Below are 24856 nucleotides of genomic sequence, written 5' to 3'. Positions count from 1 at the left end.
TAAAAATTAGTGATCTTCAGTAAAATTACACAACAGACCTTGATAAAAATTAATTGCATAGTCTAGCCTAGAGCACAAAGGAAAGCAGTAGCAAATGAACAGCAGCAGTTTGCCCCACATTGGAAAGAGCTGATTTTGATGCTGGTCAAAAAATAAGAAGGGGGAAGAGGGGGAGCCTGAAATTTATTTTGTTACTGATTCCAGCAGGAAATGAAAGCAGATCTTTCTTTTAAGGTTGTTTGTTGAGTCATACTGTTCTGAAATTTTCTTCTTTGTATTTCTGGGAATTATATGTAGTGCCAAAGTACCTTCTTGTTTAAACAATGTTTTGGATTGCCACAGTGGTGAGGAATGTGTGCCACGTCACACAGTTTCTGTAATTCTGCATAAAGAAGCAGATGAGGCTGGTTTGACCACTGTAGAAGCCTCAATTATATTGAAGGTTCCTTGAGTTTTGTAGCACTATAATCAAAAGGTTCTGTATAATTCAACATCACTAGAATAATGGCTGATTTGAGAAAGAACAGGGATACAAATAGGAAACTGAAGAAATTAAATTCAGCAAGACTCTGTAAGACTTTAGTGGGATTACAGAAAACACAAAACTATTCAGGCAGCAGGCTGGGTTGCCTAGAAATGGGGTAATTGTTTAAGGTAGTTTAAAAAGAAGTCATTTACGCTCCCTTATTTTTAACAGACCGGTTATCTCTTAATTTTCTACCTTTATCAAAGTGCACGTGATCTCCACATAATATAACCAAGTCACATCACTCTATAAAATAATATTGTTTTGTGCAGTAGATACTCACATTTCCATGGAAAGGGATTCATTTTTCAGAGAATTATAGCCTTTGGAGAGAGAAAAGACCTATTAGGTCATAAAATCTGTACCTCTGCCAGCACAGGATTTGTTGCATCGTCTATGTATATTCATTAGTGTTTTGTTCAAGCTGTTTCTCAAAGAAGCAAGGGGACTTTCAGTGCTGAACCAAGGAAACAGAAATCTGGCTGAGTTGATCTCACCAGACAGTCAGCCCCTATACCCTCTCTACCATTACAAGTTTTATTATTAGATACACATTTTCACTTTCAGAAATGCTTCTGTACTAGTCAAATGTTTATTACAATTCCATCTTAATTTAAATTAAAAATTCATTTTCTTTCAGACAGCTTCGTGTTTCATATTTAGGCAAAATTGAGGTTACTGAAATTTAGGAAAATAAAATTATTCCTTTCTGACATTTTCCATGTCTGTGAATATGGAAACCAGGATGTAGGAGTTTACAGATGAAAACTTTGAAGAAAAAGCCATATACTACATATCAACATGACGTAACATTTCACCTGTCTGTGTCTTATCTGAATTTCAGACTAATCTGCATTATGGAAATTTATCTTCACTTTTGAAGAGGCTTTAGCCTATGCTCTAGATCAAATGAGAAATTGCATATCATTAAAGTCAAGGCCAAATAAGGGCTCAAGGTCAAGCATGTATTAAGCTATTGTTAAACATCCTTAATGAACATGATAGTTCAAGAAAAAGAAAAAGATATGTACAATTTCTTGTTCTCATTCATAAATGCTTTTCAGCATAAAAACCTATTAATTTCGTCTAAAGCCAAATTTCTTCCATGGAATTCAGTTCAACTGTGAAAATATAGAAGGATTTATTAAGAAGCACATAATCATAAACCTCATCAAACAAAATCACATAGAATATCACATAATTGCATAGTAGACACAAGTCTTACTTTCTGATAGCTGAACTCAACATTATTTTGGCTTTTTTTGTAGTTTTAAAACAGGCTCTGTATGAATTTCCAAAGGTGTTTTAAGGGTTATTTTATTATTGTTCCTACACTTTTGGATGATGATAAAATTAATATGGTCTCAGTGATCTAGTGTTAATCAAAATCCCCATGCCCACACTGGCTACTCAAATCATCTTAGTGATTACAAGGGGATAAAATTGCCAAGATAATTTCCTTGGCTCCTACAGAACTAATAGTTTTGTAAGCCAATTTGTTGTGTGATTTGGCCTCTGTGTTGACCAGTCCTGGTATTTTAGCACCTTTTTTAGAAAAAAATCCCATACATTAGGATTGAAGAATGTTGAATTTTTTTTTTCCCCTGGTGAAAGAAGACCAGAACCTACTGCCATCTTTTGCCACTCCACTTTATCACTTGGCTTTGTGGGAAAAAAGCAAACATTAGCAATCTCAACCTGATGTTGCTGAGTATAATATGAACATATTCAGCTATTGAAAAATCTTTTCAGTGTGCTTGTCGGTGGCTGTCTAGAACAACAAGCAGGAATGATCTCCTGTGTGTGTGCTCATGTTTAGGAGCACACCATACCCCACAGGTCTGCATGAACTTTCAGCATGCTATTAAAAAGGTTGCAAGTTTTATAAAGCAGAGGTGCTTCTAGATGGTATCATATTGGCCTGTCACATTGGTTCTGTAATCAACAAAATTGCTCAGCCTGGAGCTCTTTCAGTATAAACAGGAAGGTGGGACTGACAAGGTGTTCTCAAAACCCTCTTCTAGGGAACACATATTCCTGGTTATTGAAAAATCAGATCTGTCAAACTTTTGGCTTTCCTGCATGTCTGTATTCCCCTGGGCTTCCAGGGGCAGGTTTCCAGCCAAGATGATGAAGATTGAAGGTGGTTGATTGTCTTCACAATAGCTGGTGGATAGACACTCTGCTGAGGCCTGCCTGTCACATTATTTTTATAGGTTCTGACAACAGCACAGTCGAGTTTATGAAACAGATGATTCATCCTATGTATAGCTCCTTCTGTGCCTGAGATATATATGCATATGCATTAAAAACATGGTGGGAACTGTTGTCACAGAATGTGCCTGCATAAAGAGAGACAGTAATTCTTCTTGAAGGGGAGAACCCACAGAACAGAAGCGACACGCTGGCACTCTGAAATGCCGAAATGCCATTCTAATGAGATAAGCAGCATTTAAAATTTGTGCTCCACTCCATTTTCAACTGCATTATTTTCTGTGCATCTAAAACTTTATTAGCGGTGTAAGGGTTTGTCTGGGAGTAATGTGTGTCTATTTGTACACTTTTTACAGAAAGAAACGTGTTCAAAAGCCCTGATAGTCTGTTCTTTGGTTGAATGATGGTCATGCGGGATTTACAATTGAATTGTAAGGACAGGAGGACAGGAAGAATACAAGTGACAAATACAAGAGTCTCTCTGCCAGCAGGGAAGAAGAGCTGTAATGAGCAAAACTCCCAACTTGATCTAATTTAGAGCCAAGCAGAGCTTCAAGAATGTGTGGGAATTAATCTTTTTATTTATCCAGAATGAAGGAGGAGAATTAAGGGTAAGCGGAATAGCACTGAAATGGACAGATTTGTATTCCCTCCTGAAAAACATTGCATCTAAGTGCCTGACGGCTAAAGTTCATAAGTGCAACAGCAGATTTTTAAGAAACTGTAAGAAACTGTTTGTTCTTTCCAGATGGGGGATGGGAAAGAGGGTCTGGACTTGACCAATAATGTGATCATTGTTGGAAATCTACAGCAGTACAAGAAATGAATGGAGAATATAATCTTAAGAAAAAGGAAAATAGAAAAGTAAAAAAAGAAGAAAAGAGTAATGAGTTTTCCTGACTTAGGCCCCAGCTAAGCAAAATGTCTAATCAGAGAGCTAAGGATTTGCAGTGTTTGGCCTCTCAGCTTGAAAAGATGTGATCAGCATGCTAGCATGGTTGTGGTTTCTGCTCATCTGGGTTCCTACAGCTTCCAAACAGCCATATCAAAACTCCGCTTGTCTGCTCAAGCAATTCAGTTTCAGCCTAAATAAAATTAAATATATGAATGACTCATAGAAATAATTCCATGTTGGGAATCTCATAATGTCACTACTGTTCTTTGATATAAACCAGGTCACACAGTTGGACTTAGCTTGCACATAAACTTATTCCTACAGTTGCTGGCTTTTGCACTCACATGCATTTTTATGCCCCTTTCTCCACAAGCTTCTTTCATCTTTTCTTTTGGCAGCTTGCCAGGATAGTAGCCAGATCCTCTATTATATGCCAATTAATCCCTTCTTGATGAATTTGAGTCATTTGTATTTTATTGTACACAGTACGGAAATATATCATGGCAAAATGTAGAATAAATAGGGCATGGGTTAGTCAAGTATAAAGGCTTTTTTGTCCTCTACTAGATGCGTATTTATAATTTCAAATTTAAATAACCAACACCCTTCTACAGTAACCTTTTCCATTGTATTTGAAAAGCTTTTTAATAATTTTTCCCCATCAAAATGTTGCCAGTGCAATTTGCTGTGTTTTGGTTTAAAACCATAGAGAGGAGATGTAGAGTTACTATACTGTGCTGTTCTTAGAACTAGAAGTAATTGTTTAGTAGTAGTATAATAATCTGAAATAAATTTTAAAAGGCAATTGTCTCCGAGGAGGTTTCTGCATACCTCTGACCTCTGCCCAGAGAAGAGCACGTTTCCTCCTGTTAGTGAAACACCAGGAGAGTTGTGTGCTCCCACCAAGGCAGGGACACGTGTGTGAATCACAGTCAGAAAACATTTTAATTAGATGCATACAATGGATTGTCAAATCTACCTCTGCTTAAAGCACATACTTAAATCCAGCATAATTTATGACACTATTCCTGTGAGGTAAACAGGGTGTTCAAGCACAGCTGAGCTGGAGACTTTGGCCTCCTTAGAGCACAGTTCCACACTGTGACTGAAGTGACAAACGGTCCACAATGCCTGAAAGACAGATTTTGCCATATCTTCTTCCTTCCTTCCTTCCTTCCTTCCTTCCTTCCTTCCTTCCTTCCTTCCTTCCTTCCTTCCTTCCTTCCTTCCTTCCTTCCTTCCTTCCTTCCTTCCTTCCTTCCTTCCTTCCTTCCTTCCTTCCTTCCTTCCTTCCTTCCTTCCTTCCTTCCTTCCTTCCTTCCTTCCTTCCTTCCTTCCTTCCTTCCTTCCTTCCTTCCTTCCTTCCTTCCTTTCCCCCTCTCCCCTCCATCTCATCAGATTCAGTGCTTGTCTGACCCCCAGGAAAGTTCCTTCCATTTGCTTTACAAACAGAAAAATTCCATATGCACTTTTTTTCCAGGTTATGTTCTGCCATTCTATTTAGCTGAGGTGCTGTGTTGAGCTCCATCACCAAGGCCAGTACAAAGTAAATGGGTAACCAGGAGCAAGAGCAGAAGAGAGCTCAGAGGAAAGGCAGGGTCTTCACCCTCATCACAGCTGCTCCTGGTTCATATCAGGTTGCATTAGGTACTCTTGAAAAAAGTAACGTGACTTCTGAAATTGCAACATAGTACCACCTCTTTAAATGCACTTGTGTTCATAAGGGCATTGGCTGAACTGATCTTTCTAAGTCCAGTTCTAGTTATAAAACTATGCAAAGGCATTTCGTTGCATAATATTATTATGATGCCTAGATGCTTCACTCAAAAGTCAAAAGGAATTAAAGCTCTGTTACTGCAAAACTGTGTACCAATTAGAATACATAAACTGTTCAGACAGAAATGTCTGTATGTTTAAAAATAAGGAGGATTTAACTTTTAACCAACCTTAGAACACATCCTTGTATGTATCCTTTACTTGTTAATCTGATTTTATTTAGTTCTAAAAAGGGGCTTTGCATGCTAATTCAGATTAATCAGGTCTGACTGCATGTAATTAAAAATTAGTAAAACAAAGGCAGACCCTAAATCAGTTCTTAAAGAACATCTTCCTTCAACTACAAAAGATTAGACTTTATGCATCAGTAGCTCTGAAAGGAAAAACAGTTATTATTGAAGAGTATGCTAACATTTTATCATTAAAAAATGAAGCACGTTTGCCTAACAAAATTAAATGATCCAGACAATAAAGCACATTTGCCAAGATCAAGAATGATAAAACCAACAGTAGAGTAAAATCCAATGCAAAAAATATTAAAGCCCATTACTGCAATGAGCTTTTGGCAAAGGACCTCTGTGCAATAGAGGTCATATAATGTTTCAGTGTTTGCACTGGATATAACCCAGGGAATTAATTTCAAGCTTACAGTGGAAAAATATTGGTATTTTTGTGTGCTTCATAAACAATGCAACCTGTACCTTAAATTAGGAAATTTTCCTTAATAACCTAGTCTTCTTTTTTATTCCATTGAATTTAATTAATTAATTAATTGAATTTTGTTAATCCGTTTTGAATTTGAGAAGCCTTTTTCATCCAGTTTAGTTTGCTGCAGTTGGATATTAATATGACAGCAAAATATCAGAATTTCCAAAGCATCTTTATAATTTCTTTAGATTTATTTCTGCAAAAGAGAATATTTGGAGTTCCTACCAAAAAAAAAAAAAATTGCACATTTTTGTAAAACAAAATGCTTCATTACAGGGACAATGAAATGACCAGAGCAGCCACACAACAGTTTCTTTCCCAGCTAAAGTCATGTCCTTGGTTATTTTATGTGAAAGGAGAAAAGGGAGGTTAAAATTCAAACCTGTCTCCAAAAGCACGCCTTCTTCTGCCCTTTGTATGTCCCATTTGTGTTACTAAACATCTTTCAAAGGAGTCTTCAGCGTGCTTTTCTATTCAAATAACAATTCCCCTGTTCCCCCCACCTCTGTGTGGGTATCAGGGCCAGAAACATCAGCCCTGGCAGCTGCTATTCCAACTACAGTGAGGTTGAGATCATATTGCCAAGGGAAGTGCTCCTCTGGGACCTGAATGTAAACCACTGTGGATATTATGGCCCATCTAGGATAATCTCCAGGAGCAATGAACCAGGACGGGCTGGCTTGCAGTGGTGCCTGCCCAGCAAATGAAGAAGGGTAGAGCACTTGGCAGCCACCTCCAATGGCTGGCATTTGTTTGCCACAGCTGGGAAGGATGCTGCCCACCAATTCAGGGGGCAAATAGCCTCAGAGGTACAAGTAGGGAAGAGAGGCAGTTACTAAATCATCCTTTGAGATCAACCACAGAATGAAGGCTTTTTTTCCCATAATAGGTATTTATTGGTGCTAAAAGTCTGGTGCTTTCACAAAAAAAAATGGAATTCAATATATTAAATCAGCTCTTCATGGGGGCATCCAGCTGAAAAAGTCATATTTACTTCTTTGGATTCAGTATTTTAAGATGAACACTGTCTTGTCCAGGTTACTTTCCAATTATTAATGGCTGCTGCAAGCATTTGTCTAACAAGGGATTTCAGAATATGACATAGTTACAGTTGCACATATACTAAAATATAGAGTTTAAATTTATCTCAAAACACATAAGACATCCTCTGGGAAAGCTGTACAATGCAACCATGCTTTCTATTTTTGGCAATAATTAAACTATACTATGAAGAGTTATTAGACTAAATGACACTGTAAACCCCAAAAGCAAAATATCTAACATCACAATATGATGTTCTTAGTCCTGTCTCATACTTCATTCTTTTCAGCTCTACTGCAAATGAAAATTACAGTCAATGGAAACTAAAAAGGTCTTTTATGCATGGAATAACATATTAACTCAGTGAGAAAATAAATACTGTTTACCTTTTTCTGTTTAAAAATGTAAATTCTTCCTGCTGCAGAAATTTGTAAAGTAAAATTGCTCAGTACTTATACATCTCTCATGCTTATCTTCTAAATCAACAGTGATAAAACCAGAATTTTGAAAGTAATAGAGTATGTAATAGGAAATTCCCTTTATCACTTGCATTACCAAAGTGCAATGAAGTCCAAAATAAAAAAATATAAACTATGATTCTGACAATAGTCACTTGGAAGATAAACTTATCACGGATTATATATCTTCTTTTAAATAATGCATCACACGCTTTTCTGAACCACTGCAGTTCCTTCTCAAGGTGTTGTAAAAGCTGAACAACCTGAAGCATATTTATACAGATTAAGTGGTTTCTAATACTCCAAAGAGCACTTAATCTGCATGAATGTGCTTCGTGTTGCTATGTGCTTCTAAAGCCTGAACAAGGAGCCTAAGTGATTCTGAAAGTCTGCTGCACATTTGTATTTTGATAAGTCAAACAAAGGCGAAAATGGAAGAAATATGTTAATTGGCCCTGGCAAGCAAGACAAGCAACTGGCAATCAGAGGCTTTCCAGCCTGAGCTTCTTATTCTCCAGCCATGTCCTTAAAATGTCTCAAATTATACTAATAATGCAAGTGATTATGCTAATATAGACTCAAAAAAGGGATAATGCTGGAAATGATGTATCCTTGATAAAAAGGTTCCATAATCACCATGACTAATGTTTATTAAAATGCTGCCCTAGAAACTGAGGCAAAGGCCAGCTGGTTTACCTTAAGGGTTCTGTGGCATTTTTCAAATATTCTGTATTTATCGCTTTTTCTAGCAGACCATCTAAATGAGAAAACAGTGGTAAAACACTTGGCAAAAAAAACTTCAGATTCTGACACCTTCCACTGGCAGAGGCAGGAAATGGTTATTCAATAGACAGATAACATATCTTTAAGGTATGCTGAAAGTGAAATGCACATAAAGAGAATTGCAACATAAACCAAACTGATTTGTATATCAGTTCCACGCTTTGCCCAGTGTTGACTAAAATAAGGGGAAGAAATTACAACAGCAGAATTAGCACAAAACTGATTGCTCTTCCTGACTAATGTGGGGGGACAGACTCAGTGGTGTGTTTATTGCAGGTGTCCTTCCTCTACCACTGTTTAAGGACACAAGAAATGTCTTGTGGTGAGCAGAAGGAAGACCTTCTCCTATTGCATTTTCTTGTGGGAAATGAAGAAACTTGTTGGTAGGTAAGTTCTGAATGCACTGTGGCACATATGAAAATCTTTTGTCATGTAATTCAGGCTGTTACGGAGGGTAACTTTGAAAGACTGTCAGAATGAGGTGTACTGTCAGCAAGGTGCACTGCTTAAGTTTCATCCAAAATAAATACAAAGGCATCAGCGGGTTTTTGTTGTTGTTTTACTCTATGCAAAGTAATAGTGTGTGGGATCTTGTAGAACATGTAACAAATATTCAGTACAAACTACTTTTCCAGCAACTGAGTCCCAGAGCTGTATAAATATCTCCAGAAAGCAGTGCCCAAGGCTTTAAGAGTATGTGAAATGAAAAGGATACATCTGTCAGCTGGTGTGTAGCACAGGAGGCAAACTGCTGAGTGAATTGGCAAGGGAGAACAGAAGATGATAATGAAGACAGCACTAAAGTCACTGGAAGAGATGGAAGGTAACATTTGCTGGTCTTCAGTTCAGCATGGTTCAGAGCGTTGGATCATTTGGAAAAGTTCATTGTTTCCTAAGGCATAAAGGTACTTTCTTCACAGAGTTTGTCCCGAATATCTTCTACTGACACCTGTCCTGAGAGACACAAACAGTTTTCCAAGCTAATAAACAATTCACATAGTGCTTGCCACAGTAGAGCACGGAGCATTTGGGGTTCATAAAGGACTAGAGTAATAGCTGTAGGGAGCAAGAAAAAGTGAAAGAAAAATGATGTATTGCTCAGAGTTGCCATTTCTTTTTCTTGTTTATGTTTTCTGTAAGTTTATTTACTGTAATCCTAAAACAGCACTCTAAGCTGACCCCAGCCTTGGGGGGAAAAGGAGGTCTGCCATAATATATTTGGAAGGGAAAGCTACAAGTCAAGAAAAATACAGGCATATAAATGGATGCTTCAACCCAAACAGTTAGGCTACAATACTGAATAATTTACACAAATACATTTGTGTGGGATGAGCCCTAATTCCAACTGTTCAGAAACCACCATATTGAGCAAGTCTTTTGTATGCATAGGGACAGGATGTTTTCTACCCTGACACCTTAAAATGTTAGAGGTAATAAAATCAGTGCAATGTGCAAAGCATGACACATACCAAACTGCTCCTTCCTCACATTTGTCACTTTAATGAAGCCATAAAACTTGGGCATGCAGCAAGGATGGAAGAATCAGTGGGGTTTGGGGTTTTTTTAAATACTTGGGTGGAATGTGGCTATTTTGTCATGTGGCTGGATAGGTTTATAGGTGGAGAAGTACAGACAGATCTCCACTCTTTTAGGTTACTCAAGAGTTGGACGTTAGGATAAAATTCAGAGCTGTAAAATAAGTTTCCTTGCAATCATTAGCACCCTCTTGCTATTGTTGCTTGAAAATTTTAATATGCCTCTGATGTGTCCCAGAAATGTAAGTCTGCAGGACAGCCAATTCATAATAAAACCTTGGCTCTTGAAAAAGGAAGCCTAAAAGGTCCAGTGCCATAACACTGCATTTTATTTGCATGCTGTATGGTTTCTTCTGCATTTCACCACACATTGGTTCCAAAGGAAATTAGACCATATGGTGAGCAATTTGCTCATGTGTGCAGTTTACCAACCTTGCCCCTAACAGGTGTGGATATGGCAGCAGTAATGGCCTAATGGGATTTTTGTCACTCAGCTGTTTGCCTGCTGTGAAAGGGCACCCTCCCTCACTGCCACTCTCCATCCTCCAGAGAGCTGAAGGGCTAAGTGCAGCATGTTGCCTGATGCTTGTCCATCTCCTCCATGCCACTGTTAGGTTACTTTTTGAACTGGTCTTTTCAGACAGCTATTTGCAGCTTTCCCACTATCCCTGTCACTCCTGCCCTCAAAACCTATCAGACACAATTTCTGCAGGACCATGCTTCAGCTCTACTAAGACCTCCCACCTCCACAGGTTCTGACCCTGCTTTCCAGTGGTACAAACACCATGATTCTCCTTCCAGTGGGCTGTCAGGGCCAAAGGGTCCTACCAGATCTCAGCACATTCTTGAACTTTCTTTTTGGGTGTTTAAGATCAGCAGTGGACACAGGGAGCAGAAGGCTGTACAGCAGCAAAGGATCTCACTTCTCTTTGTGTGCACCTCTCTTAACTCTGGGAAGAGATCATAGCACAAAAGGTGTTCAAAGCAGCAAGAGTGCTGAGTTCACCAGTATTTTCATAGCATAGTTTTGTAGATACAAATTTCTCAAAAAATTCCCCTTTCTTCTCCCCTTACCTTGCCTTTCTAAGGTTGAAGCTCTGCCAAGCTAATGAATCCAACAAAAGCAGGAAATAATCCAACCAAGACAAAGTAGTTCTAAATTATTACAGGCAGCTCCAAATTCAATCTGCTGTTGTCCTGGTGACTGACTGGGAAGCAACAATAATTTTTTTGTTTCTTCTCAGGCTGCAAGATGTCATCCACAACAGTCTGTCTCCCCTCTCCCTCTTCCCTAGCCTTCCTTGTTGTTTCCCCTTTCTCTCATCCTGTTTTCTAATGATACAGGCTTTGGAGTTAAGCAATCCTTCAACTTTCAGTGCTAACTGTTACTGTATATTTTTCTCCATTGATTGTTTCATTATTTTTTAAGAAAGTCTCAGAGGCACTGGACTCTCAGTCCTCTGAAGGGTTCCCTGCTCCCTGCAGTTCTTGCATTTCCTTTTTTACACGCTGTGTGACGTAAACTCAGCCCAGGAGCCAGTACACCACTTTGTCACCCTGCTGCTTTGTGCTCCTTTGACTCCTTCCTGCCAGGCACACCAGTATTTCTACTGCCCATCTCTGACTCGGAGCAAACAAATAATGAAGCTGGCCTCATCTCAGAAAATAAAGCAGTCTTTTACCTGGACACATGGTAGCAAAGGGTCTCAGGACTCCATTTCACCTTGGCTTCTCCATTTCACTGCTTCTTTGCTCTCTTTTTCATTTTCACTCATCCTGTGCAAAGAAGAAATCTTCTAATACATTTTTTTGGAACCCAAAATTATTATTTTTGTGACCTTCCTTCTCTGCTAAGATTTTTAAGTTTTCATGTTTCCTGTAGAACAAATAGAAGTGAGGAAGTTTGTGTGTTCTTCAGTTGTAAGAGCAATGATGGACACTAATGTATCACATCTTTACTTAAACTACGTCAGTACTCTGTCCTCCATCAAGAGAGAGTATAAAAATTTGCCTATATAAAGCTAATATCAATTATCAAAAATGCAAATAGAGAATGTGTGCACATTTGATGCCACAATATGTTAAAGTAAGGTGTTTATAAAAGTAAATGGAGATACATAATTCCTATCAACCTACTTAGCTGCCTTTGTTTCCTTTAAAAATTTCCTCATTCAAAAGTGAAAGCACTATCCTAGTATTAACACACACTACATTTAGGAATTAGCTGGAGTAATGGTATAGCACTCCTGTAAGGCAACATTTCTAAAATTTGACACAAAGAAGGCACAATGTTCTTCATAAAAGAGGGCTGAGGTGGAGAGATGTTTGGTTCGAATTGTCCACTGCAATAGGATCTCAGTGCTATGTGTTAAGACAAAAAAATAAAATAAAATTTCTGTTCCTATTACTAAACAGAGATTATAACAGAGGTGGGTGGCTTTACCTTCAGTTATACAAGTGTCTCTAATCTGTTTTTTCTTTAATTTACTAAACAGGAACATGAGAGTAAATTTCTTGGAAGTTCACAGTTGGGATTTTAAAATTTCTGACTCCAAAAATTAGTTGCACAGTTATAGATGATTACTCACATTAAACAAAACGAAATGGTGAAGATGGCTAGAATTCAATTCAGCAGTAAATATTTGTAATACAGCTATATATGGAATAAATTCTTCTTTAAAATTCTCCTGAAATATGTGTTTGCCTGAACACACATCAAATTTACATCTGAGATCAGAGAAAGACCCAAGAAAGTTATGCCAGTCATATTCTTGGCAGCTATCAATAGAGTAATGCTGTCAAATATGGTATAAATTTCCTATTAGCACATTGTACATTCTGCTTCTCTTGCCTCACCCACGGACATGCAAGCAGGAGTGGGTGGAGGCTGGTGACAGCTTGGTCCCCAGGCAGGACCAACAGGTGGCTCTTAAACACCCAACAGCATTGAATGTGCCAGAGACCCCACAACAGAGGGGTAATCTCCACCAGGAAGAAATAAATGCAGCTAGTATAACACACCAAGGTGCCAGGGAACAGCAGGAATAATCCCATGTGGCCTTGGTGACCACAGCATGAAACACATCTGTGAGCAGAGGATCCAAAAAGAGCCTGGCAAAATGACAAAGAAGGGAAAAAAGCCAAGGAACTCCATCCAAGAAAGATGGCAAAAAACTAGGTGGAGAATCAAGAAGACATTTGCTGTCATGATGTCAACAATAAATGCCACACTCTGCTAATAGCTTTTTGCTCAGCAGCAGTGAGTTTTAAAATGGTTTTAAGAATTCCCATCTACCTTCCTTTTCTACTGCTATTTTTTCCACACCACACCCTTATTTTTCCAGGCACTGTTGCTTCTTGCATCCTGAATATAGGAATTGCTCCCACTTGAAAACTTAACCAGCATAAATGACAGTGAAAAGAAGGGCTGTTGTGGAAAGAAATAAATGAAGAGGTGACGATTGCTCAAGACAGCACTACTGGAATGTGAACTTTGCCATTCTGTCCCGTGTGCCTTCACAGTTACACTTCTTTCCCCAGTATTGCTATACTCTGCTCTAATCCCTTGCAAAGCTGAAATAGAAGGGTATAATCAAATTACTCACCCCTCCTGCCTGCCCAGGACCCCCGTGCCCTCAGGTGAGGGCAGGCTCGGCTCCTCAGGGAGCCCAGAGAGACAGACACCCACCGTTCAGGCATCTGAGACTGGCTCTGCTGGCTGCTTCCCCTCAGTCAGAAATCTGATTCAAAAGGACAAGCTGGGAAAGTCGATGGAATAGCCTGACATTCCCCTCTGCACAGACACGCTGCTTCAAAAGCAGAGATGAAAGGCAGCCTCACCTTCCTGCTTCCCTCCTCAGGGGCACCTAACCAAGGGGCTGGTTGTTAATATACTCTTTGGGAAACTGGGGTGCTTAAAAACATACATTAAAAATGAAATGGCCTGAATCACATTTTGGAAAGTGCCCTCTACAGCTGATACAGATTGTGCATCAAGAGCACTTTCAAATAGAATGCAGTAGTTGTTCCTGGCTTTAGGATTGCACGTGGGCCAGATGCCATAATTGGATGCCTACAAAAGGAGATGCTGGAAGTTGAAAAGCAAATGGAGTTGTTCCAGAGAAATAACATATTGAGAAAGACCACAGAATCCACGAAGTTCACCCCTATATCACCAGTGCACATCATGGTTTAACCCCATCTGGCAACTAAATACCACACAGACACTCATTCACTCCCACCACATCCCCTGGTGGAGAGAAGAATTGGAAAGAAAAGGTTAACTTTTTGGGTTGTGATAGGAACAGTTTAAAAATTGAAACAAAATAAAATATAACAATAGCAGCAGCAGCAATAATAAAAATAATAACAATAATAATATAGTAATAATAATAATAATAATAATAATAATAATAATAATAATAATAATATAAAGACACTACCACTAATAATAATAGCTATTAAAAGGAGAGAGAAGAACAAAACCCAAAAAAAGTGATGCACAATACAACTGCTCACCACCTCCTGAGCGATGTCCAGCCCATCCCTGAAAAGTGAGCAGTCCATTCCAGACAACTTCCTAAATTTATATACTGGGCATGGGATTTCACAGTGTGGCATATCCTTTGGCCAGTTCAGGGCAGCAGCTCTGGCCATGCTCCCTCATGGCTTCTTGTGCACCTGCCTTCTGGCAGAACATGGGAAACCAAGAAGTCTATGGCTTAGAGTAAGCTCTGTTTAGCCACAAGTAAAGCATCAGCATGTAATCCACATTATTCTCATACAAAGCCCAAAACATAGCATTGTACCAGCTACTAGGAAGAAAATTAGCTCTGTCCCACCTGAAATGAAACCAGGACAGCCCCATCACAGCTGGATGTGCTGTATTACCCACTAGCAGTTTGTCATTGCACAAAGTCCACCAAAGTCCCATTTTCACTACCTCCATTCATTGTTTGCCCCCAAGTCTCAGTTATATCTATATATGGTTTCAAGTTTTTCCAAAAATCTGAGCTGGATGCAGCCTTTCTGGGAGGTACTCAGATAAACCCTATGTCCATTCTATCACAGGAGCTGTCCTGAGCCCTGACCTGGTGCATAGGTCAGTTATAGGACAGGCTGTCTGTGGTCACACTTCCAGATAGTCCTTCAAAGCAGGTGTAGCTTTACCACCTACACTTACAGAGAAGGAAAATGCCATTTAACAGACAAATTTTGTCCATGAATCCAACAGGAATAGATCTGCTCTTTGTAAGAAGTACTCCTGCTATGCACTGATTAGTTCAGATATGTGCACACATACGTGCACGTGTGTATGCAAATATACATTTATGCTGATGCCTTGAGATCCCACATTTTATATTATAACAATTTCTTGTGTATAATGTCTTTTCTAAACAGATGGGTGCATAGAAAAACACAAGTTTTGTTGGGTAAGTACTAGACCTGTCAGTTGACACACCAATATTTTTTATTATGCATTCCTCTTATCTTACCATGGGTTTGAATGGCGAACAAAAGCTAACATCAACCTGTTTGAGCATATCCTAAGTGGGAATGATTTAAGGCTACTTAGGAGAAAGATCACTCATTTTTTGTTGCGCCCTCACCTTATTTGCAAGTTAATGCACAAGGCAGACCTCAGGCAGCCTTAATTTAGTTTGGTCTCTTAGCTCTCGAATCCCTCATCTGTACACTGCCATTCAGCACAGCAGGGGTGTCAGGTTCTCAGACCAGAACAACTCCAGTCCCTCTAATTATTGAGTGAACTTTGTCTTCAGCTTTCACTGAGGTAATGGAGCCCACAGGGAGCAATGATCAGGTCTCAAGTATAATGAAGGTCATTCTCATCAAGGTATTTATTTCTTTAAATTAATAAGAATGCAGAAAAACACCTATCCTGAGCTGTAAAGACACTTGTGTTGTATAAGCTTCAGGCCAGCTATAGATGAAACTGTTTTGCATGAAGAAACACTAAGAACTTCTGAAATGGAAAATAAAGAAATCTGCATCATCTGCACTGCATGTTACCCACAGGACTCTCCAGAGTCTCGTTTTACCACTAGTGTATCCCTGCTGAGGTGACTGGCATTCAGCCTGTGGAGTGGGATAGCTGCTTAGAGTTCCCCAGGTTTCCCAGGTACAAGCATAGATAAGCAGCCAGAGAAGTTTGAAAGACAAACATGGGATAAAAAGAAAATCTTTGTGAATCACATTTACTCTAGCTTAGTCAGCTGGGGAAGATAAATCATCTGTACAAAACCTGGCTGCATTTGTTGTCTAGACAAAGTTAAGCTGGATGAAAAGGTAGATCCTTTATTCTTTTAGAGAAGGGATGTGTTTGTGGAAGATACTGCTCAGATAACCCTGAGGGATGAAATCTCCCCTTTGCTCAGAGTGCAGGGAGCATACGTGGAGTAAGTGGGATTATTGAGACTCCCGAGCTATGGGGGGGCCTCTACAGTCATAAACTCAAAGCTGTGGACAGTTAATCACAAAATCTAACAGGAATATGAGGGCAGGAATAAGATTTTTTTTTTTTAAAGAGTTGAGGAGCAATGATAGAGAATTCTATTTTTCAGATAGTTAGGGTCAAGAAGCAGGTGCATGGCTAGTGGTGTTAAGGACTGATTCAACTTTACCTTTCAAAAGCCTTCAAAAGACATCAGAACACAATGCCAGTTAGGGCTGCAAATCCAAGCACTGCTCTGGGGGCTATTGCAACTGATACCAAGGTGACTTTGTGTTAAGTCAATATGCTTTAGCAGACTCCTCTAATGAAAACAAACAAACAAGCCAACAAACCAGCCCTCTAAAAATCACCAGAAGTAAAATGTCATTCCAAGAAAGTCAAAAGGGTCTTTGTGAATGAATTTTTCTTTCACAATATTAAAGACATAACATGCCTCTGAGGTCTGAATGGGGCACATGGCAATGAAGTTGATCCTGTTTTCTTTTGTTTTGGATTTTCAGAGCTCTACTTAATTATTCTTTCCTCTTACACAGAATAAATGAAGACAAGAAAGACCTTTGTGTTTTCTAAGTAATTGTAAGATAGACGAGGAAAACATGGCATGTAATTTCTTTCAACTCTTAAAGGCTCCTAAATAAAGTACATCTTCCCCAGTGAAGGATTCACAGCAGCACTGAAAGACCTCTGTGAAGCACTCAGCTTTCTTCCAGAGAGGGTATCTCATGGTATGTGTCCATTCCCGTATCTTTGATTTAATTAGATATTATTCAGAGCATGCTGAATCTCCAAATTTTAATCTAGTATTCAAATATCAAGCTACCAAATCTTACAATAACTTTTAAAATCTGCCTTTTCCTTTTTTTTAGATTTTTTTTAAATTTAATTTTTATGTTACAAGGGGATTTAAAGCTGATTTTGGGTTTGATTTTGGTTTTGGTGGTCTCCTTAACTGTCTGCCTCTTTGATTCCTAACCACAATCTTGTTAACATGACTTTTGGACAAGCTGATCTTCATGTCTGAATGAATTCATAATTGCATCCTATTCTGATCCTTCAGACAACGCATCCTGATTGTGTCATGCAAGCTGGGAATGTTTTCTTCTTGTCTCCTAGCCCCCTCCTCACAAGCAGAATCTTCTTCTCAACAGAAGTACATCCAAGATTTTCTTCAAAATAAAACACAATTTCAAATTCATTTTTCTGCCTGGGATTTTGAGATAATTCTTTTCCTCTCTTACTCAGAAAGTTCTGAAGATTCCTTGTTTTTCTGATATAAATATAGGTGGATTTTTTTAATCTTTTTTTTTTTTTGTAAAGCTCTTCCATTTTGTTTCCTTCTAGTGTCTCTGTTAACTATTTAGGATATTCCTTTTTGAAATGTGACAAGCATTGTTCTATCTTCACAGTTCAGAACTGAAAGTAAAATTTCAGTACTCTATTTTGCCACACATCTGTCACTCATAGAATGTAACGTAGCCGAGATGAAAATAAATGCAACTCTCTTGAAAAACTGAACACCCTCCAGTCCTACTAATTTCAAGGGAACTGTAGCCTATTAACAGCTCTGAAGACTAGTCTTGTTCATGCAGTCCTTTGCTCCCCTGCAAAGCACACAGTGAATGCCACCACAACGGCACACACTGGGTGACATGTGCTTCAGTTAGAGCAGTTTTATACTGTCCCTTTGAATTTACTTAGCAAAATCCTGTTCATAATGTTCTTTTTGCCTAAATTTCAATTACTACTTCCTGAACTTCTTACTATGTGCAAAGAAGGGAGGACTTTGCTCAGGTTTGTGAAATGGACAACTGGACTATGATTTCTGCAGGTCTAAAATATAGTTTTGTAACCATGACAAGGCTAAAAAACATCTTTAAAGCGATTTTGAAAACTAGCTATTCTACTGAATGTTGATACACTGACTATTTTTAAGATAATTTCATGAAGCTCTTTTTTCTATTGCATTTTAAGATTCATAACTGACCCTTCAGACGGTTTAAATGCACATTTCTGTCAGTTCTAAAGAGACTTCGCTACATTGCACTAATTGAAGTTCTGATAATTTAAATGTATAGCATTAAAAAGGAAATACATATCTTTTATGTTCTTCTTTTCTGTGCTATCAACACTCCCTATTAAATATCCACACAATCTTCTTTCTACTACAAAAGATGCGCACATCAAAACCAACCAACTTGGTGAAGAGTTTTATTTGCCACAATATCTTTATGCATTCAGACAGAAAGGAACTTATTAGTACAATATAATTCTACACTGGAAAAAATCAGACCTGAAGCTATCTAGTTTTTCAGGAGAAATAATGGGAGTGTTAGAGTCAAGATAGCATAAGCAACTGTCATCCTTTGACCAAGCTTTGAACTTATGCCTGCTCTAAGATCTTCCACCTTGGCTACTACCAGTGGAACATGATAAAAGAATATATTTTCAAACAAAAAATGAATGTTTGCAAAATGTATCATTGGATTGAAATACTTAGCAAATCTTCTGACCTTCAGTCCTACTGAATTCAAAACACAAAGGCAGCTTTGAAATGCTGCAAATTGGGCCTAGCTGACATTTAAACATCAATTCTGAATGTGTCCACACCAAAATATCGATGCATCAGAACTGGGGCTATTGATTCTTTTCAACATGTTTAAGCCATCTGCTTTCCTTCACTTAGTTTCACTTCTGTCAGTTCTTAAAATGAATAGACTTTGGTTGGGGATTCACATGCAAAGAAACCTCTTGTTTGAAATAAAAATGGACCAAATAATAGTGTTTCCCTGGAACTCTTGCACAGACCTTGTACGACCACGCTGTTAGCTCTGCTCTCCCAGCCCTGCCAACAGGAATGTTCTATGAAACAGCTGTTGCCCCTGAAAGTCTTGCATGGAAAACCCTTGCCCTGAAAAACAGCTAGAGTCCAGCCCATAAATTGCTGGGATCCTGGGATTCCTGCTTTTTTATTTTCTAAATGTTTGGAGTCATATCAGTGCATGGTTTAGCCTGGGCTTTTGAATTCAGAAGTCCCCAAATCATCATTTTGGACAGACCACTCGTCTTCACTCCTCTGCCAGGTCAAGCAGGATACCTTAAAGCATCTTGGCTCATATTCATGTGTGGTCATAAGGGAAAGGGAAACTCTCCTGGACAGAAACATCTACAAAATTCGTCAAAATGTCCTTCTTGCCCTCACTCAGGTATTTCATCCCTCCCTTCTCTCTCTTCAGATCTTGGTCTCTCTGTCCCATGACAAAGGATTTCAAAGCTGAGGACAGAGGCTGCCAGAAACAAACTCGGGATTCACCTTGAATGAACTCTGAATTAGGCAAGAGCTCAGGACCAAGTCAATTCCAAATTCACATGGTTGGCTATATTTTTCTCTCATTCATGCTTAGTGCATAATTCTTTCTGGAGTTTTTAAGCATTCTAGGAGGAGTCTCTGAAAAGGAAAGCTGAAAAGCAGGAGAGCAGTAAGATAGGCACCTTCTGCAGTAGGTCTCAAGAAGACAACAAAAGTGGGGATGTACTGGAGGAGTACTGCAGGTACTATTATTTTTCTGCCAGTACCAGCAGGTGGGGTGCTGTAAGGGAATGTTTATTTGGCCAGGCATTTCTGAAATGCATTTTGATTATTAGTGCTAAATTAAGCCTTTAATTGCTGTTTGTTCTTTTGGCTTTCTTGTTGTTGTTGTTGTTGTTGTTGGGTTTGGCCTTTTATGAGGGAGGATTTATAATTTAATCTGGCTTTTTTATCTCTGAATGCTGGCAACCTGTCTGGCCATATGGCATTGGAGAACAGTTCTGTTTGGCTCCCATTGTGTCCTACCACTTTGCAATCAGATATACCCAGGTGTTCTGAAAAGATGGAGGCAGATCATTGTCCTCATTTTATGAATGAGGAAACTGAGAAAGGTCACAGGGTTTTGCTTGGTCCTTCTTGGGACACAGTTCCTAGAGCAGAGCAGCCGACCCCTTGGCACACTCCTCACTGGAATTGCACTGTTGCCTGGGATGGCAGCATGAATGGCACAGGTGTGGGGGAGCCAAAGGTAGGCACAAGCTGTTCAGTTTAGATTATCATCAGATTTTAAGTCCATCCTCCACTTTGCATTTGAAAAACTAACTGATTGTGCTATTATGTTTCTCCTCACTTCCAGATGCATCCACCTGCATTTCTGCTCACACCAGAGAATAAGGGACACAATCTCCACAAATCCTAAGTGTTGGTACTTGTCACATAACGGAAAAATACACTGACTGATTTTTTGTTTGTTTGTTTGGTTTTTGTTTAACTACTTTAATTGAAACAGATACAAAAAAAAAAAAAGGTCTACAGAAACTTTCAGGTAAATTAAATTAGGTAGAAAAGCAACAAAAAGAAAAAATGAAACTTACTTTTAAATCTTTGAAAACTGGGATGTAAAGAGATGTTTGAAGCCAACAGAGAACCTGATGAGTAGGTTTCACTACCTGATCTCCGTCTCCATTTTTAATTTAATGTCCTAAGCCACTTCATCTGAAAAATGATTCAAAGCATAAACACATCCCCAGATTTTGCTGTTATGGACCAGTATATTTAGTCAAAGAAATTGGGTCAGTGTACTTTTTATTTTCTTTCCATTCTACTAACTCAACAGGATATTGGCCACATTCCAAGCATGCTGTGTCCCATTCCAGATTTCATAGACACTGAAAAAAATAATACCAATGAAAAAATGGACTGTGGATGGCTCAGCTGACACAGCCACAGGCAGGAAATGGCTGGTTGTTGCAGCATATTATCCACAAAGCAAGGCAGACTGTAGGTTTTGTTATTTTGCATTTCATCCTGCCAACCATGTCTATTGGTTGTCGCAATCAGAGCTGCTGCTGCTGCAGGGTAGAAAGCAAAAAATAAAATAACAAAGATGGAACAGCAGAAGCTTCTGATGGTTCTATGAATACTCACAGTGGAGCAGTAGAGGTATAACCTGTTATTGGCTTGATTAAGTAATTTGTCTCCAATGCTTATTTTATTGTACCTTGTTAGAGGACTGGGTGATAGTGATTAAAACTGGTCATTGGGAGATGTGAAAGTTTTGTGAAAGGGACATTATGGAAGTCTTTTTGATGCATAGTGGAGAGGCAAAGGAGCTATAGCTATATGCATATGTGTGTATATATATATATGAGACAATATATGTATATATGCACATTATGCATGTATATTCATATATATATATATGTGGGGCTAAAATCTCCTGAAACCTAAAAGCATTTTCCAAATATTATCTTCTCTCCTTAGTCATCTTAGTACGATTATATAACTAAGCAATTTCACTATAGAGGAGGAAGCATTGTACACCTACTCTTGGTATAAATGATAATATACAGGAGGGTGTTGGAAAAAAAAAATTAACAACTAATTAGCTTCACAATGTCACTCCTGAATAAAAACAAAGGTGTCTTTTCATTTCTAATCCCTTAGAATTTTTTATGTGTGAAAGGAACAGCTATTTAAAATCCTCCCTTTTTTCTCAATTGTTGGGATTTTTTGGTGTTTGTATTTTTGGTGCATATTTTTGTCAGCCTGGACAAAGAAGACAAAAAAGTTGACAGTCTAAAGAGTGTGTGTGAGTGTACGTTTGTATATTTACACATGTAGGTGGGGTGAAGGGGTAGATAAAAACGATGGGAATATTTTAAACAGATTGAAAATTTAATTAGGAAAGATTCAAAGAAGTTCAGATCCTGCAGAAAGCCTCATAAAATTCAGTTGCTCAGATTGCCACAGCATCCTCCAGTGCTCCCATTTAAACCATGGAGAGAGCACCCAATAGAGCTGGAACAACAGTGATACTCAGTTTATGCACAACATTACACACCAAGACACAGGCTGTAACCTTCTGTAGAATCACCAGTGTCTCCAGCTATTGCTTGAATTAGTTGAATGACTGATCTGCCCTCAGTAAATGCAGAGCAACTTCATGTTCAGTGAAGCAGCAAACGACCCAGGGACTTTCCTAGCACTCCTATCAAAAGGTAAGTAACGCCATTATTTGGGTAAAACTGAGGCACTGTGAAATCCCAAAGTAAATCACAGACACAAGTGGGAATTAAAGCTGGACTCCCCAGTTCCCAGGCTTGTGCAATAACCAGTAGAAAACTCATCTCCTTTTAGTCAGTGGGGAAAACAGCTGAATTCCCATGGGGGAGCTGGGAATTACTCAGTATAATCCTACAATTAAAAGCCAATATTTTTACTAAGATAAATCCTATTGTAATACATGCAATCCACAATAAGGAAGCCAAACCAACCTGGTCCATTGTTAATGAACTAAGATTGTTAATGATTTGTTCACACTTATCAGACTGGTGTCAGACAGCAGCCGTGTTCTGGGAAAGCTTGTTATGGACAATCCCACAATCATTAACAGGGGTACACCTCTAGCCTCCCACAAGAGAAGCACTACCTTATCAGAGTTAAAACGGATTTAAAATAATTGTGAGCTATAGCCCATGAAGTCTGACAGGAAATATATAAAATAATTTTGGGATTCATTTTCCTGATTCTTGTTTATTCTTTTCTTCTGGAGTAAACAAATATTCTGTATAACCAAACATGTATCCAAAATGCACTGCCTGAAGTCAGGATGTTTTTGGCAGAATTTGGAATACAACCCTAATCCCCAAGTCCCGGCACTCTTTCATCAGTGAAGAATTGCAATCAGGGCCTCGTAGAAGCAATCAAACAGAAGTGATTGTCACGAGAACAGAGCACATGGAAAAATAGGAGAAAATTGTATGGGACTTAAAACAAGTAAGAGATAAAGAGGTGCTATTGAATAAAACCAGTAGCAAGAATTCCTGACCTATTTGTGACAATTTGATTAAGAAGGTGAGAGGTAACTATCAAAGTGGGGAGATGATAGCTAACAATGGATTATGGGAGGGTAAGCATTGACACTGCGTGACTCTGCAGTGGAGTACACTCGGTGGAACTTTTCTCTGTTTTAAAGGGCAGAAGCTTTTTTCCCAGGTTTGGGATTTTTTTTTGTTTGGTTGGTTTGCTGTTTTTTTGGGGTTTTTTTTTGGGGGGGGGGGTTGGTTTTTTTGTTGTTGTTCATTTGCTCGGGTTATTTTTTTTTACTCTTTTCCCCGTTGGACCTGTCAAAAGAATGATTCTGCTACCTTATAAAACCAGTGACATTTGGAAGCAAACCAGGCACCGGAAGAGACAGGTTTCGGTGCTTTTAGCTCAGCACCCTCAGCATGAAGGTCACAGCTCGCAGCATCCCCCACAAAGAGAAGGTGACACACGAGGTCTGGGCCACTGAGTCACCTGGCTCAGAGCTGGCATGCAGCTGAACTGCCACTCACCCCTTGTCAGTGCTCCCTCCACAAGCCCAGCGTCGAGGTCAATTAGAGGGCAGTGTTGGAAGTAACACTCACCAAGTCAAGGGCTGTGCAATGACTAACCTTGAAATTAATCAGGTTTTCCTGAGTTACCAGACATTTTAGCCTGATGCAGACAGTAATTCTTAGGAAAGAAAAGAAGGAACTGGTTGGCCTGCCCAAGCCAGATAGTTTGCAAGTAATTTCACTTGGGTTTTGCACCAGCATCATAAGAGAGCTTTCCCCATTCACTTGCATAGAAGCCAAGCATCGTGCAACTGTATCCAGGAGAAACAAAGCTGCTTAAGTCGAGAAACCATGAGTAAAAATTCAGGTTGCAGATTAACCGAGTGCCTAATATTACATGCTGAAATCAGTTGTCTGTAAAAAAATCAGGGCAGTCCTTCACAAGTGTGACCTGAATTTTATTTCTTAGCTTCAATATGCCATAAACCACTTCCCTTCCAAATAGAGTACATACTTTAGAAATCACACTTAATTTTGCATTTTCACAAAATCAGAAAAGGAATTACTAAGGTTCAACATGTTAAAAAGAAGTAACTCTTCACAGTCTGTCAATTACAGCTATAACAAGAAACTTCCAAAAATAGTTATTTGGAGGTGATAGTATTTCTGTAGTGAGAAAAGTGATTTCCACTGCAGCTTTTGCTTTTTGCAAGAAAGTAAAATATTCCCTAGGAACATAGATTCCTCCTCTTTTTTGGATTTGATGAGTTTTTGTACAAATGCATTTATCACAAAATGTTCCTGGATCACGAAAATTTCAGCAACAGTCACAGTTTGTTTTCAGTTGCCAGTAGATCATGGAAATTACAGGACAGCTCTTCCGTGCATTTTTGAGTTACAGAATAGGTTGCAGGGAATCAGACACATGATTTAACATATGTTAGATCCTGCAGACAGATTTGAGCTTAGCAGTAAGCATGTGGCTAGTCTAATTTAGAGGAATTATAAAATTAGGCAAGACTATTTCTAGGATTGGGTAAGCCATTCATTTTTAGACTCACAGCATTTGAAGAATCTGATCACTTCTTTATTTCTGAAGGA

General features: G+C 38.8%; 1 long non-coding RNA gene across 2 annotated transcripts in view; it reads right to left on the bottom strand.

Annotated features, from left to right (window-relative positions):
- Positions 1-24856, bottom strand: part of LOC106851978 (uncharacterized) — a 110065-nt gene that overhangs the window by 64363 nt on the left and 20846 nt on the right. The window contains exon 1 of one of the 2 annotated variants that reach the window (XR_015807193.1): positions 11619-11713. The exons of the other annotated variant lie outside the window; for it this stretch is intronic. This is a non-coding gene — a long non-coding RNA (uncharacterized LOC106851978). Of the gene's footprint in view, positions 1-11618; positions 11714-24856 lie in introns of those variants that run through there. 2 annotated transcript variants of the gene reach the window in all.

This window comes from Sturnus vulgaris, chromosome 1, assembly GCF_052056855.1.
Source record: "Sturnus vulgaris isolate bStuVul1 chromosome 1, bStuVul1.hap1, whole genome shotgun sequence".
Taxonomy (NCBI): Eukaryota; Metazoa; Chordata; class Aves; order Passeriformes; family Sturnidae; genus Sturnus; species Sturnus vulgaris.
The sequence above is the reverse complement of the archived record's forward strand: the minus strand, read 5'-3'. Positions and strand labels throughout refer to the sequence as shown.